Source organism: Hyla sarda, chromosome 8 (genome assembly GCF_029499605.1).
Source record: "Hyla sarda isolate aHylSar1 chromosome 8, aHylSar1.hap1, whole genome shotgun sequence".
Taxonomy (NCBI): Eukaryota; Metazoa; Chordata; class Amphibia; order Anura; family Hylidae; genus Hyla; species Hyla sarda.
This window is the reverse complement of record NC_079196.1, coordinates 118,083,940-118,098,069: the sequence shown is the minus strand read 5'-3', so window position 1 is coordinate 118,098,069 and position 14,130 is coordinate 118,083,940. Positions and strand designations below refer to the sequence as shown.

The 14,130-nt window shown below is 43.0% G+C and overlaps 7 pseudogenes; all 7 read right to left on the bottom strand.

Annotated features, from left to right (window-relative positions):
- Nucleotides 1-1,367: 1,367 nt before the first annotated feature.
- LOC130288196 (U2 spliceosomal RNA) lies at nt 1,368-1,632 on the bottom strand (annotated as a pseudogene).
- A 1,464-nt stretch (nt 1,633-3,096) lies between these two features.
- On the bottom strand, nt 3,097-3,361 carry LOC130288143 (U2 spliceosomal RNA; annotated as a pseudogene).
- A 2,466-nt stretch (nt 3,362-5,827) lies between these two features.
- LOC130288142 (U2 spliceosomal RNA) lies at nt 5,828-6,092 on the bottom strand (annotated as a pseudogene).
- Nucleotides 6,093-8,554: 2,462 nt separating this feature from the next.
- Nucleotides 8,555-8,819, bottom strand: LOC130288634 (U2 spliceosomal RNA; annotated as a pseudogene).
- A 1,464-nt stretch (nt 8,820-10,283) lies between these two features.
- LOC130288518 (U2 spliceosomal RNA) lies at nt 10,284-10,547 on the bottom strand (annotated as a pseudogene).
- Nucleotides 10,548-12,005: 1,458 nt separating this feature from the next.
- LOC130288516 (U2 spliceosomal RNA) lies at nt 12,006-12,269 on the bottom strand (annotated as a pseudogene).
- Nucleotides 12,270-13,717: 1,448 nt separating this feature from the next.
- LOC130287452 (U2 spliceosomal RNA) lies at nt 13,718-13,981 on the bottom strand (annotated as a pseudogene).
- Between the last annotated feature and the right edge of the window lie 149 nt (nt 13,982-14,130).

The window sequence follows — 14,130 nt, the reverse complement described above, 5'->3', positions numbered from 1 at the left end:
CACTTTCTGGGTGGGTGGCAGTCAGCCACCCATACATACATACAGCACAGGCTAAACCCACATCATCACTTAAAAAAAGGACAGGCGACCATTGCACTCTGATGGAGCATTTAGCAATGCAATCCATAGCCTGGCTTTTGCCTGAACCCCCATCACTCCTCCTCTTGCATATAAGACAATATTTCAGATCTGCATATGAAAACAACACGCCTACCTTTGTTGCACATAGCTGCCTGCCTGTCTCTAGTTACCCCACTGGCTGTAGCTGCGTCCCTTCCGACATGGAATAACACCAACTGTAACGATAAACTGAAAATTAACAGTATAAACCTGCATCATTTTGGACTCTGGTATTTGCTGAATCCGGGTGACCTGACAATCGATGGTGGTGCCGCTGGTGATTCTGGCCTTCTTGGAATCTGTTGGGCCTATGTGTTAGCTCACACATCACTTGGGTATCCATGGTAACTACCACAACATGGTCATCTGCAGTTTACATCTAGCCCGTGGCATTGAATGGCATTTTAAAAGTGCTAAGGGTCCTGGTGCAATAATCCTCCCATGAGGATCAGCCTCAACGGCTTTGTAGATTGCACTCATGTCAGCAACTCCATATACATTTTTTTTTCTTCATGCTTCTTTCTTCATCCTTTTTTCTTTCTGTCATTCAGACTTTCATTCATTCGATCTCTCTCACTCACTTGCTTTAACTCATTTGTTCTCACTCACTCACTCACTCACTCAATCACTCACTCACTCATTCACTCTCACTCACTCTCACTCTCTCACTCACTCGCTCACTAAGTCAGTCTCTCTCTCTCTCTCTCTTTTTCTTTTTATATATATTTTTTTCCGTCTTCTTCTTCTTCTTCTTCAGACCCTGTCATAGCACTAATGCCTTTCCAATACCACCAGCAGATGGAGACACTCCATTGCAACATTGGTTGTGAGCAGCAGTTTCTAAAAACAAATGCCTCATGGCGGATTTCCCATCCATCAATGGATGGTAAATTTTGTTTTTATCATTCACTGACCACAGAAACCAATGCATGGTCAAGCAACAGCAATGACACACCCTTGTGTATAGGCATGAGACCCTCATGTCATTTAACAGGATTCAGCACCACCCACAAGACAGCTACCTGTCATGTCATGTCAAACCTGCACAGGTGTGCTAGATTATTATTATTTAGTTTTATTTTATTTTTTTACACCAATCAGTGTGCAAACATGGTCATTAAAACGCTAAATGAATAGACGTTCATAAACCAGTCAGTGCAACTCATCATTTTGGTCTCCAATTCTCAAACTCAAATTCTCACCCACGGAGGATTAAATGAGAATCTTTCTTGTTTAACACTGGAATGGGGTGGTGCACTGTTCACTACCCGAAGATACTGCCACATCGGGTCAATGCATAGGGCGACAGAAGCAAGCTTCCAAATCAGCTCCCTTTCTCAAAAATCCATTTAATTTATGGTCCCCAGATAGGGAACGTATGTATCAGTATGTGCTCACAAGTCACCCAAGTGCAAGTATTCACACAAAAAAAAAACGTGCCTCAGGATGTGATCTGTCGCAAGATCCTTTCTTTTTTTACACTTGATCTAAGCCAAAAGGCCTAGAGGGGATAACCGGGAAAGGGGTGGACCCAACCATGTCCCCTTCATGAGCACTCACATTACTCATAGGAATGGAAGGAAGGCTGGCAGCCAACCAGCCTCCCATACACTTTCTGGGTGGGTGGCAGTCAGCCACCCATACATACATACAGCACAGGCTAAACCCACATCATCACTTAAAAAAAGGACAGGCGACCATTGCACTCTGATGGAGCATTTAGCAATGCAATCCATAGCCTGGCTTTTGCCTGAACCCCCATCACTCCTCCTCTTGCATATAAGACAATATTTCAGATCTGCATATGAAAACAACACGCCTACCTTTGTTGCACATAGCTGCCTGCCTGTCTCTAGTTACCCCACTGGCTGTAGCTGCGTCCCTTCCGACATGGAATAACACCAACTGTAACGATAAACTGAAAATTAACAGTATAAACCTGCATCATTTTGGACTCTGGTATTTGCTGAATCCGGGTGACCTGACAATCGATGGTGGTGCCGCTGGTGATTCTGGCCTTCTTGGAATCTGTTGGGCCTATGTGTTAGCTCACACATCACTTGGGTATCCATGGTAACTACCACAACATGGTCATCTGCAGTTTACATCTAGCCCGTGGCATTGAATGGCATTTTAAAAGTGCTAAGGGTCCTGGTGCAATAATCCTCCCATGAGGATCAGCCTCAACGGCTTTGTAGATTGCACTCATGTCAGCAACTCCATATACATTTTTTTTTCTTCATGCTTCTTTCTTCATCCTTTTTTCTTTCTGTCATTCAGACTTTCATTCATTCGATCTCTCTCACTCACTTGCTTTAACTCATTTGTTCTCACTCACTCACTCACTCACTCAATCACTCACTCACTCATTCACTCTCACTCACTCTCACTCTCTCACTCACTCGCTCACTAAGTCAGTCTCTCTCTCTCTCTCTCTTTTTCTTTTTATATATATTTTTTTCCGTCTTCTTCTTCTTCTTCTTCAGACCCTGTCATAGCACTAATGCCTTTCCAATACCACCAGCAGATGGAGACACTCCATTGCAACATTGGTTGTGAGCAGCAGTTTCTAAAAACAAATGCCTCATGGCGGATTTCCCATCCATCAATGGATGGTAAATTTTGTTTTTATCATTCACTGACCACAGAAACCAATGCATGGTCAAGCAACAGCAATGACACACCCTTGTGTATAGGCATGAGACCCTCATGTCATTTAACAGGATTCAGCACCACCCACAAGAAAGCTACCTGTCATGTCATGTCAAACCTGCACAGGTGTGCTAGATTATTATTATTTAGTTTTATTTTTTTTTTTTACACCAATCAGTGTGCAAACATGGTCATTAAAACGCTAAATGAATAGACGTTCATAAACCAGTCAGTGCAACTCATCATTTTGGTCTCCAATTCTCAAACTCAAATTCTCACCCACGGAGGATTAAATGAGAATCTTTCTTGTTTAACACTGGAATGGGGTGGTGCACTGTTCACTACCCGAAGATACTGCCACATCGGGTCAATGCATAGGGCGACAGAAGCAAGCTTCCAAATCAGCTCCCTTTCTCAAAAATCCATTTAATTTATGGTCCCCAGATAGGGAACGTATGTATCAGTATGTGCTCACAAGTCACCCAAGTGCAAGTATTCACACAAAAAAAAAACGTGCCTCAGGATGCGATCTGTCGCAAGATCCTTTCTTTTTTTACACTTGATCTAAGCCAAAAGGCCTAGAGGGGATAACCGGGAAAGGGGTGGACCCAACCATGTCCCCTTCATGAGCACTCACATTACTCATAGGAATGGAAGGAAGGCTGGCAGCCAACAAGCCTCCCATACACTTTCTGGGTGGGTGGCAGTCAGCCACCCATACATACATACAGCACAGGCTAAACCCACATCATCACTTAAAAAAAGGACAGGCGACCATTGCACTCTGATGGAGCATTTAGCAATGCAATCCATAGCCTGGCTTTTGCCTGAACCCCCATCACTCCTCCTCTTGCATATAAGACAATATTTCAGATCTGCATATGAAAACAACACGCCTACCTTTGTTGCACATAGCTGCCTGCCTGTCTCTAGTTACCCCACTGGCTGTAGCTGCGTCCCTTCCGACATGGAATAACACCAACTGTAACGATAAACTGAAAATTAACAGTATAAACCTGCATCATTTTGGACTCTGGTATTTGCTGAATCCGGGTGACCTGACAATCGATGGTGGTGCCGCTGGTGATTCTGGCCTTCTTGGAATCTGTTGGGCCTATGTGTTAGCTCACACATCACTTGGGTATCCATGGTAACTACCACAACATGGTCATCTGCAGTTTACATCTAGCCCGTGGCATTGAATGGCATTTTAAAAGTGCTAAGGGTCCTGGTGCAATAATCCTCCCATGAGGATCAGCCTCGACGGCTTTGTAGATTGCACTCATGTCAGCAACTCCATATACATTTTTTTTACTTCATGCTTCTTTCTTCATCCTTTTTTCTTTCTGTCATTCAGACTTTCATTCATTCGATCTCTCTCACTCACTTGCTTTAACTCATTTGTTCTCACTCACTCACTCACTCACTCACTCACTCATTCACTCTCACTCACTCTCACTCTCTCACTCACTCGCTCACTAAGTCAGTCTCTCTCTCTCTCTCTTTTTCTTTTTATATATATTTTTTTCCGTCTTCTTCTTCTTCTTCTTCTTCTTCTTCTTCTTCAGACCCTGTCATAGCACTAATGCCTTTCCAATACCACCAGCAGATGGAGACACTCCATTGCAACATTGGTTGTGAGCAGCAGTTTCTAAAAACAAATGCCTCATGGCGGATTTCCCATCCATCAATGGATGGTAAATTTTGTTTTTATCATTCACTGACCACAGAAACCAATGCATGGTCAAGCAACAGCAATGACACACCCTTGTGTATAGGCATGAGACCCTCATGTCATTTAACAGGATTCAGCACCACCCACAAGACAGCTACCTGTCATGTCATGTCAAACCTGCACAGGTGTGCTAGATTATTATTATTTAGTTTTATTTTATTTTTTTACACCAATCAGTGTGCAAACATGGTCATTAAAACGCTAAATGAATAGACGTTCATAAACCAGTCAGTGCAACTCATCATTTTGGTCTCCAATTCTCAAACTCAAATTCTCACCCACGGAGGATTAAATGAGAATCTTTCTTGTTTAACACTGGAATGGGGTGGTGCACTGTTCACTACCCGAAGATACTGCCACATCGGGTCAATGCATAGGGCGACAGAAGCAAGCTTCCAAATCAGCTCCCTTTCTCAAAAATCCATTTAATTTATGGTCCCCAGATAGGGAACGTATGTATCAGTATGTGCTCACAAGTCACCCAAGTGCAAGTATTCACACAAAAAAAAACGTGCCTCAGGATGCGATCTGTCGCAAGATTGCACTCATGTCAGCAACTCCATATACATTTTTTTTTCTTCATGCTTCTTTCTTCATCCTTTTTTCTTTCTGTCATTCAGACTTTCATTCATTCGATCTCTCTCACTCACTTGCTTTAACTCATTTGTTCTCACTCACTCACTCACTCACTCACTCAATCACTCACTCACTCATTCACTCTCACTCACTCTCACTCTCTCACTCACTCGCTCACTAAGTCAGTCTCTCTCTCTCTCTCTCTTTTTCTTTTTATATATATTTTTTTCCATCTTCTTCTTCTTCTTCTTCAGACCCTGTCATAGCACTAATGCCTTTCCAATACCACCAGCAGATGGAGACACTCCATTGCAACATTGGTTGTGAGCAGCAGTTTCTAAAAACAAATGCCTCATGGCGGATTTCCCATCCATCAATGGATGGTAAATTTTGTTTTTATCATTCACTGACCACAGAAACCAATGCATGGTCAAGCAACAGCAATGACACACCCTTGTGTATAGGCATGAGACCCTCATGTCATTTAACAGGATTCAGCACCACCCACAAGACAGCTACCTGTCATGTCATGTCAAACCTGCACAGGTGTGCTAGATTATTATTATTTAGTTTTATTTTTTTTTTTTACACCAATCAGTGTGCAAACATGGTCATTAAAACGCTAAATGAATAGACGTTCATAAACCAGTCAGTGCAACTCATCATTTTGGTCTCCAATTCTCAAACTCAAATTCTCACCCACGGAGGATTAAATGAGAATCTTTCTTGTTTAACACTGGAATGGGGTGGTGCACTGTTCACTACCCGAAGATACTGCCACATCGGGTCAATGCATAGGGCGACAGAAGCAAGCTTCCAAATCAGCTCCCTTTCTCAAAAATCCATTTAATTTATGGTCCCCAGATAGGGAACGTATGTATCAGTATGTGCTCACAAGTCACCCAAGTGCAAGTATTCACACAAAAAAAAAACGTGCCTCAGGATGCGATCTGTCGCAAGATCCTTTCTTTTTTTACACTTGATCTAAGCCAAAAGGCCTAGAGGGGATAACCGGGAAAGGGGTGGACCCAACCATGTCCCCTTCATGAGCACTCACATTACTCATAGGAATGGAAGGAAGGCTGGCAGCCAACAAGCCTCCCATACACTTTCTGGGTGGGTGGCAGTCAGCCACCCATACATACATACAGCACAGGCTAAACCCACATCATCACTTAAAAAAAGGACAGGCGACCATTGCACTCTGATGGAGCATTTAGCAATGCAATCCATAGCCTGGCTTTTGCCTGAACCCCCATCACTCCTCCTCTTGCATATAAGACAATATTTCAGATCTGCATATGAAAACAACACGCCTACCTTTGTTGCACATAGCTGCCTGCCTGTCTCTAGTTACCCCACTGGCTGTAGCTGCGTCCCTTCCGACATGGAATAACACCAACTGTAACGATAAACTGAAAATTAACAGTATAAACCTGCATCATTTTGGACTCTGGTATTTGCTGAATCCGGGTGACCTGACAATCGATGGTGGTGCCGCTGGTGATTCTGGCCTTCTTGGAATCTGTTGGGCCTATGTGTTAGCTCACACATCACTTGGGTATCCATGGTAACTACCACAACATGGTCATCTGCAGTTTACATCTAGCCCGTGGCATTGAATGGCATTTTAAAAGTGCTAAGGGTCCTGGTGCAATAATCCTCCCATGAGGATCAGCCTCGACGGCTTTGTAGATTGCACTCATGTCAGCAACTCCATATACATTTTTTTTACTTCATGCTTCTTTCTTCATCCTTTTTTCTTTCTGTCATTCAGACTTTCATTCATTCGATCTCTCTCACTCACTTGCTTTAACTCATTTGTTCTCACTCACTCACTCACTCACTCACTCACTCATTCACTCTCACTCACTCTCACTCTCTCACTCACTCGCTCACTAAGTCAGTCTCTCTCTCTCTCTCTTTTTCTTTTTATATATATTTTTTTCCGTCTTCTTCTTCTTCTTCTTCTTCTTCTTCTTCTTCAGACCCTGTCATAGCACTAATGCCTTTCCAATACCACCAGCAGATGGAGACACTCCATTGCAACATTGGTTGTGAGCAGCAGTTTCTAAAAACAAATGCCTCATGGCGGATTTCCCATCCATCAATGGATGGTAAATTTTGTTTTTATCATTCACTGACCACAGAAACCAATGCATGGTCAAGCAACAGCAATGACACACCCTTGTGTATAGGCATGAGACCCTCATGTCATTTAACAGGATTCAGCACCACCCACAAGACAGCTACCTGTCATGTCATGTCAAACCTGCACAGGTGTGCTAGATTATTATTATTTAGTTTTATTTTATTTTTTTACACCAATCAGTGTGCAAACATGGTCATTAAAACGCTAAATGAATAGACGTTCATAAACCAGTCAGTGCAACTCATCATTTTGGTCTCCAATTCTCAAACTCAAATTCTCACCCACGGAGGATTAAATGAGAATCTTTCTTGTTTAACACTGGAATGGGGTGGTGCACTGTTCACTACCCGAAGATACTGCCACATCGGGTCAATGCATAGGGCGACAGAAGCAAGCTTCCAAATCAGCTCCCTTTCTCAAAAATCCATTTAATTTATGGTCCCCAGATAGGGAACGTATGTATCAGTATGTGCTCACAAGTCACCCAAGTGCAAGTATTCACACAAAAAAAAACGTGCCTCAGGATGCGATCTGTCGCAAGATTGCACTCATGTCAGCAACTCCATATACATTTTTTTTTCTTCATGCTTCTTTCTTCATCCTTTTTTCTTTCTGTCATTCAGACTTTCATTCATTCGATCTCTCTCACTCACTTGCTTTAACTCATTTGTTCTCACTCACTCACTCACTCACTCAATCACTCACTCACTCATTCACTCTCACTCACTCTCACTCTCTCACTCACTCGCTCACTAAGTCAGTCTCTCTCTCTCTCTCTCTTTTTCTTTTTATATATATTTTTTTCCATCTTCTTCTTCTTCTTCTTCAGACCCTGTCATAGCACTAATGCCTTTCCAATACCACCAGCAGATGGAGACACTCCATTGCAACATTGGTTGTGAGCAGCAGTTTCTAAAAACAAATGCCTCATGGCGGATTTCCCATCCATCAATGGATGGTAAATTTTGTTTTTATCATTCACTGACCACAGAAACCAATGCATGGTCAAGCAACAGCAATGACACACCCTTGTGTATAGGCATGAGACCCTCATGTCATTTAACAGGATTCAGCACCACCCACAAGACAGCTACCTGTCATGTCATGTCAAACCTGCACAGGTGTGCTAGATTATTATTATTTAGTTTTATTTTATTTTTTTACACCAATCAGTGTGCAAACATGGTCATTAAAACGCTAAATGAATAGACGTTCATAAACCAGTCAGTGCAACTCATCATTTTGGTCTCCAATTCTCAAACTCAAATTCTCACCCACGGAGGATTAAATGAGAATCTTTCTTGTTTAACACTGGAATGGGGTGGTGCACTGTTCACTACCCGAAGATACTGCCACATCGGGTCAATGCATAGGGCGACAGAAGCAAGCTTCCAAATCAGCTCCCTTTCTCAAAAATCCATTTAATTTATGGTCCCCAGATAGGGAACGTATGTATCAGTATGTGCTCACAAGTCACCCAAGTGCAAGTATTCACACAAAAAAAAAACGTGCCTCAGGATGCGATCTGTCGCAAGATCCTTTCTTTTTTTACACTTGATCTAAGCCAAAAGGCCTAGAGGAGATAACCGGGAAAGGGGTGGACCCAACCATGTCCCCTTCATGAGCACTCACATTACTCATAGGAATGGAAGGAAGGCTGGCAGCCAACCAGCCTCCCATACACTTTCTGGGTGGGTGGCAGTCAGCCACCCATACATACATACAGCACAGGCTAAACCCACATCATCACTTAAAAAAAGGACAGGCGACCATTGCACTCTGATGGAGCATTTAGCAATGCAATCCATAGCCTGGCTTTTGCCTGAACCCCCATCACTCCTCCTCTTGCATATAAGACAATATTTCAGATCTGCATATGAAAACAACACGCCTACCTTTGTTGCACATAGCTGCCTGCCTGTCTCTAGTTACCCCACTGGCTGTAGCTGCGTCCCTTCCGACATGGAATAACACCAACTGTAACGATAAACTGAAAATTAACAGTATAAACCTGCATCATTTTGGACTCTGGTATTTGCTGAATCCGGGTTACCTGACAATCGATGGTGGTGCCGCTGGTGATTCTGGCCTTCTTGGAATCTGTTGGGCCTATGTGTTAGCTCACACATCACTTGGGTATCCATGGTAACTACCACAACATGGTCATCTGCAGTTTACATCTAGCCCGTGGCATTGAATGGCATTTTAAAAGTGCTAAGGGTCCTGGTGCAATAATCCTCCCATGAGGATCAGCCTCGACGGCTTTGTAGATTGCACTCATGTCAGCAACTCCATATACATTTTTTTTTCTTCATGCTTCTTTCTTCATCCTTTTTTCTTTCTGTCATTCAGACTTTCATTCATTCGATCTCTCTCACTCACTTGCTTTAACTCATTTGTTCTCACTCACTCACTCACTCACTCAATCACTCACTCACTCATTCACTCTCACTCACTCTCACTCTCTCACTCACTCGCTCACTAAGTCAGTCTCTCTCTCTCTCTCTCTTTTTCTTTTTATATATATTTTTTTCCGTCTTCTTCTTCTTCTTCTTCAGACCCTGTCATAGCACTAATGCCTTTCCAATACCACCAGCAGATGGAGACACTCCATTGCAACATTGGTTGTGAGCAGCAGTTTCTAAAAACAAATGCCTCATGGCGGATTTCCCATCCATCAATGGATGGTAAATTTTGTTTTTATCATTCACTGACCACAGAAACCAATGCATGGTCAAGCAACAGCAATGACACACCCTTGTGTATAGGCATGAGACCCTCATGTCATTTAACAGGATTCAGCACCACCCACAAGACAGCTACCTGTCATGTCATGTCAAACCTGCACAGGTGTGCTAGATTATTATTATTTAGTTTTATTTTATTTTTTTACACCAATCAGTGTGCAAACATGGTCATTAAAACGCTAAATGAATAGACGTTCATAAACCAGTCAGTGCAACTCATCATTTTGGTCTCCAATTCTCAAACTCAAATTCTCACCCACGGAGGATTAAATGAGAATCTTTCTTGTTTAACACTGGAATGGGGTGGTGCACTGTTCACTACCCGAAGATACTGCCACATCGGGTCAATGCATAGGGCGACAGAAGCAAGCTTCCAAATCAGCTCCCTTTCTCAAAAATCCATTTAATTTATGGTCCCCAGATAGGGAACGTATGTATCAGTATGTGCTCACAAGTCACCCAAGTGCAAGTATTCACACAAAAAAAAACGTGCCTCAGGATGCGATCTGTCGCAAGATCCTTTCTTTTTTTACACTTGATCTAAGCCAAAAGGCCTAGAGGAGATAACCGGGAAAGGGGTGGACCCAACCATGTCCCCTTCATGAGCACTCACATTACTCATAGGAATGGAAGGAAGGCTGGCAGCCAACCAGCCTCCCATACACTTTCTGGGTGGGTGGCAGTCAGCCACCCATACATACATACAGCACAGGCTAAACCCACATCATCACTTAAAAAAAGGACAGGCGACCATTGCACTCTGATGGAGCATTTAGCAATGCAATCCATAGCCTGGCTTTTGCCTGAACCCCCATCACTCCTCCTCTTGCATATAAGACAATATTTCAGATCTGCATATGAAAACAACACGCCTACCTTTGTTGCACATAGCTGCCTGCCTGTCTCTAGTTACCCCACTGGCTGTAGCTGCGTCCCTTCCGACATGGAATAACACCAACTGTAACGATAAACTGAAAATTAACAGTATAAACCTGCATCATTTTGGACTCTGGTATTTGCTGAATCCGGGTGACCTGACAATCGATGGTGGTGCCGCTGGTGATTCTGGCCTTCTTGGAATCTGTTGGGCCTATGTGTTAGCTCACACATCACTTGGATATCCATGGTAACTACCACAACATGGTCATCTGCAGTTTACATCTAGCCCGTGGCATTGAATGGCATTTTAAAAGTGCTAAGGGTCCTGGTGCAATAATCCTCCCATGAGGATCAGCCTCGACGGCTTTGTAGATTGCACTCATGTCAGCAACTCCATATACATTTTTTTTTCTTCATGCTTCTTTCTTCATCCTTTTTTCTTTCTGTCATTCAGACTTTCATTCATTCGATCTCTCTCACTCACTTGCTTTAACTCATTTGTTCTCACTCACTCACTCAATCACTCACTCACTCATTCACTCTCACTCACTCTCACTCTCTCACTCACTCGCTCACTAAGTCAGTCTCTCTCTCTCTCTCTCTCTTTTTCTTTTTATATATATTTTTTTCCGTCTTCTTCTTCTTCTTCTTCAGACCCTGTCATAGCACTAATGCCTTTCCAATACCACCAGCAGATGGAGACACTCCATTGCAACATTGGTTGTGAGCAGCAGTTTCTAAAAACAAATGCCTCATGGCGGATTTCCCATCCATCAATGGATGGTAAATTTTGTTTTTATCATTCACTGACCACAGAAACCAATGCATGGTCAAGCAACAGCAATGACACACCCTTGTGTATAGGCATGCGACCCTCATGTCATTTAACAGGATTCAGCACCACCCACAAGACAGCTACCTGTCATGTCATGTCAAACCTGCACAGGTGTGCTAGATTATTATTATTTAGTTTTATTTTATTTTTTTACACCAATCAGTGTGCAAACATGGTCATTAAAACGCTAAATGAATAGACGTTCATAAACCAGTCAGTGCAACTCATCATTTTGGTCTCCAATTCTCAAACTCAAATTCTCACCCACGGAGGATTAAATGAGAATCTTTCTTGTTTAACACTGGAATGGGGTGGTGCACTGTTCACTACCCGAAGATACTGCCACATCGGGTCAATGCATAGGGCGACAGAAGCAAGCTTCCAAATCAGCTCCCTTTCTCAAAAATCCATTTAATTTATGGTCCCCAGATAGGGAACGTATGTATCAGTATGTGCTCACAAGTCACCCAAGTGCAAGTATTCACACAAAAAAAAACGTGCCTCAGGATGCGATCTGTCGCAAGATCCTTTCTTTTTTTACACTTGATCTAAGCCAAAAGGCCTAGAGGAGATAACCGGGAAAGAGGTGGACCCAACCATGTCCCCTTCATGAGCACTCACATTACTCATAGGAATGGAAGGAAGGCTGGCAGCCAACCAGCCTCCCATACACTTTCTGGGTGGGTGGCAGTCAGCCACCCATACATACATACAGCACAGGCTAAACCCACATCATCACTTAAAAAAAGGACAGGCGACCATTGCACTCTGATGGAGCATTTAGCAATGCAATCCATAGCCTGGCTTTTGCCTGAACCCCCATCACTCCTCCTCTTGCATATAAGACAATATTTCAGATCTGCATATGAAAACAACACGCCTACCTTTGTTGCACATAGCTGCCTGCCTGTCTCTAGTTACCCCACTGGCTGTAGCTGCGTCCCTTCCGACATGGAATAACACCAACTGTAACGATAAACTGAAAATTAACAGTATAAACCTGCATCATTTTGGACTCTGGTATTTGCTGAATCCGGGTGACCTGACAATCGATGGTGGTGCCGCTGGTGATTCTGGCCTTCTTGGAATCTGTTGGGCCTATGTGTTAGCTCACACATCACTTGGGTATCCATGGTAACTACCACAACATGGTCATCTGCAGTTTACATCTAGCCCGTGGCATTGAATGGCATTTTAAAAGTGCTAAGGGTCCTGGTGCAATAATCCTCCCATGAGGATCAGCCTCGACGGCTTTGTAGATTGCACTCATGTCAGCAACTCCATATACATTTTTTTTTCTTCATGCTTCTTTCTTCATCCTTTTTTCTTTCTGTCATTCAGACTTTCATTCATTCGATCTCTCTCACTCACTTGCTTTAACTCATTTGTTCTCACTCACTCACTCACTCATTCACTCTCACTCACTCTCACTCTCTCACTCACTCGCTCACTAAGTCAGTCTCTCTCTCTCTCTCTTTTTCTTTTTATATATATTTTTTTCCGTCTTCTTCTTCTTCTTCTTCTTCTTCAGACCCTGTCATAGCACTAATGCCTTTCCAATACCACCAGCAGATGGAGACACTCCATTGCAACATTGGTTGTGAGCAGCAGTTTCTAAAAACAAATGCCTCATGGCGGATTTCCCATCCATCAATGGATGGTAAATTTTGTTTTTATCATTCACTGACCACAGAAACCAATGCATGGTCAAGCAACAGCAATGACACACCCTTGTGTATAGGCATGAGACCCTCATGTCATTTAACAGGATTCAGCACCACCCACAAGACAGCTACCTGTCATGTCATGTCAAACCTGCACAGGTGTGCTAGATTATTATTATTTAGTTTTATTTTATTTTTTTACACCAATCAGTGTGCAAACATGGTCATTAAAACGCTAAATGAATAGACGTTCATAAACCAGTCAGTGCAACTCATCATTTTGGTCTCCAATTCTCAAACTCAAATTCTCACCCACGGAGGATTAAATGAGAATCTTTCTTGTTTAACACTGGAATGGGGTGGTGCACTGTTCACTACCCGAAGATACTGCCACATCGGGTCAATGCATAGGGCGACAGAAGCAAGCTTCCAAATCAGCTCCCTTTCTCAAAAATCCATTTAATTTATGGTCCCCAGATAGGGAACGTATGTATCAGTATGTGCTCACAAGTCACCCAAGTGCAAGTATTCACACAAAAAAAAACGTGCCTCAGGATGCGATCTGTCGCAAGATCCTTTCTTTTTTTACACTTGATCTAAGCCAAAAGGCCTAGAGGGGATAACCGGGAAAGGGGTGGACCCAACCATGTCCCCTTCATGAGCACTCACATTACTCATAGGAATGGAAGGAAGGCTGGCAGCCAACCAGCCTCCCATACACTTTCTGGGTGGGTGGCAGTCAGCCACCCATACATACATACAGCACAGGC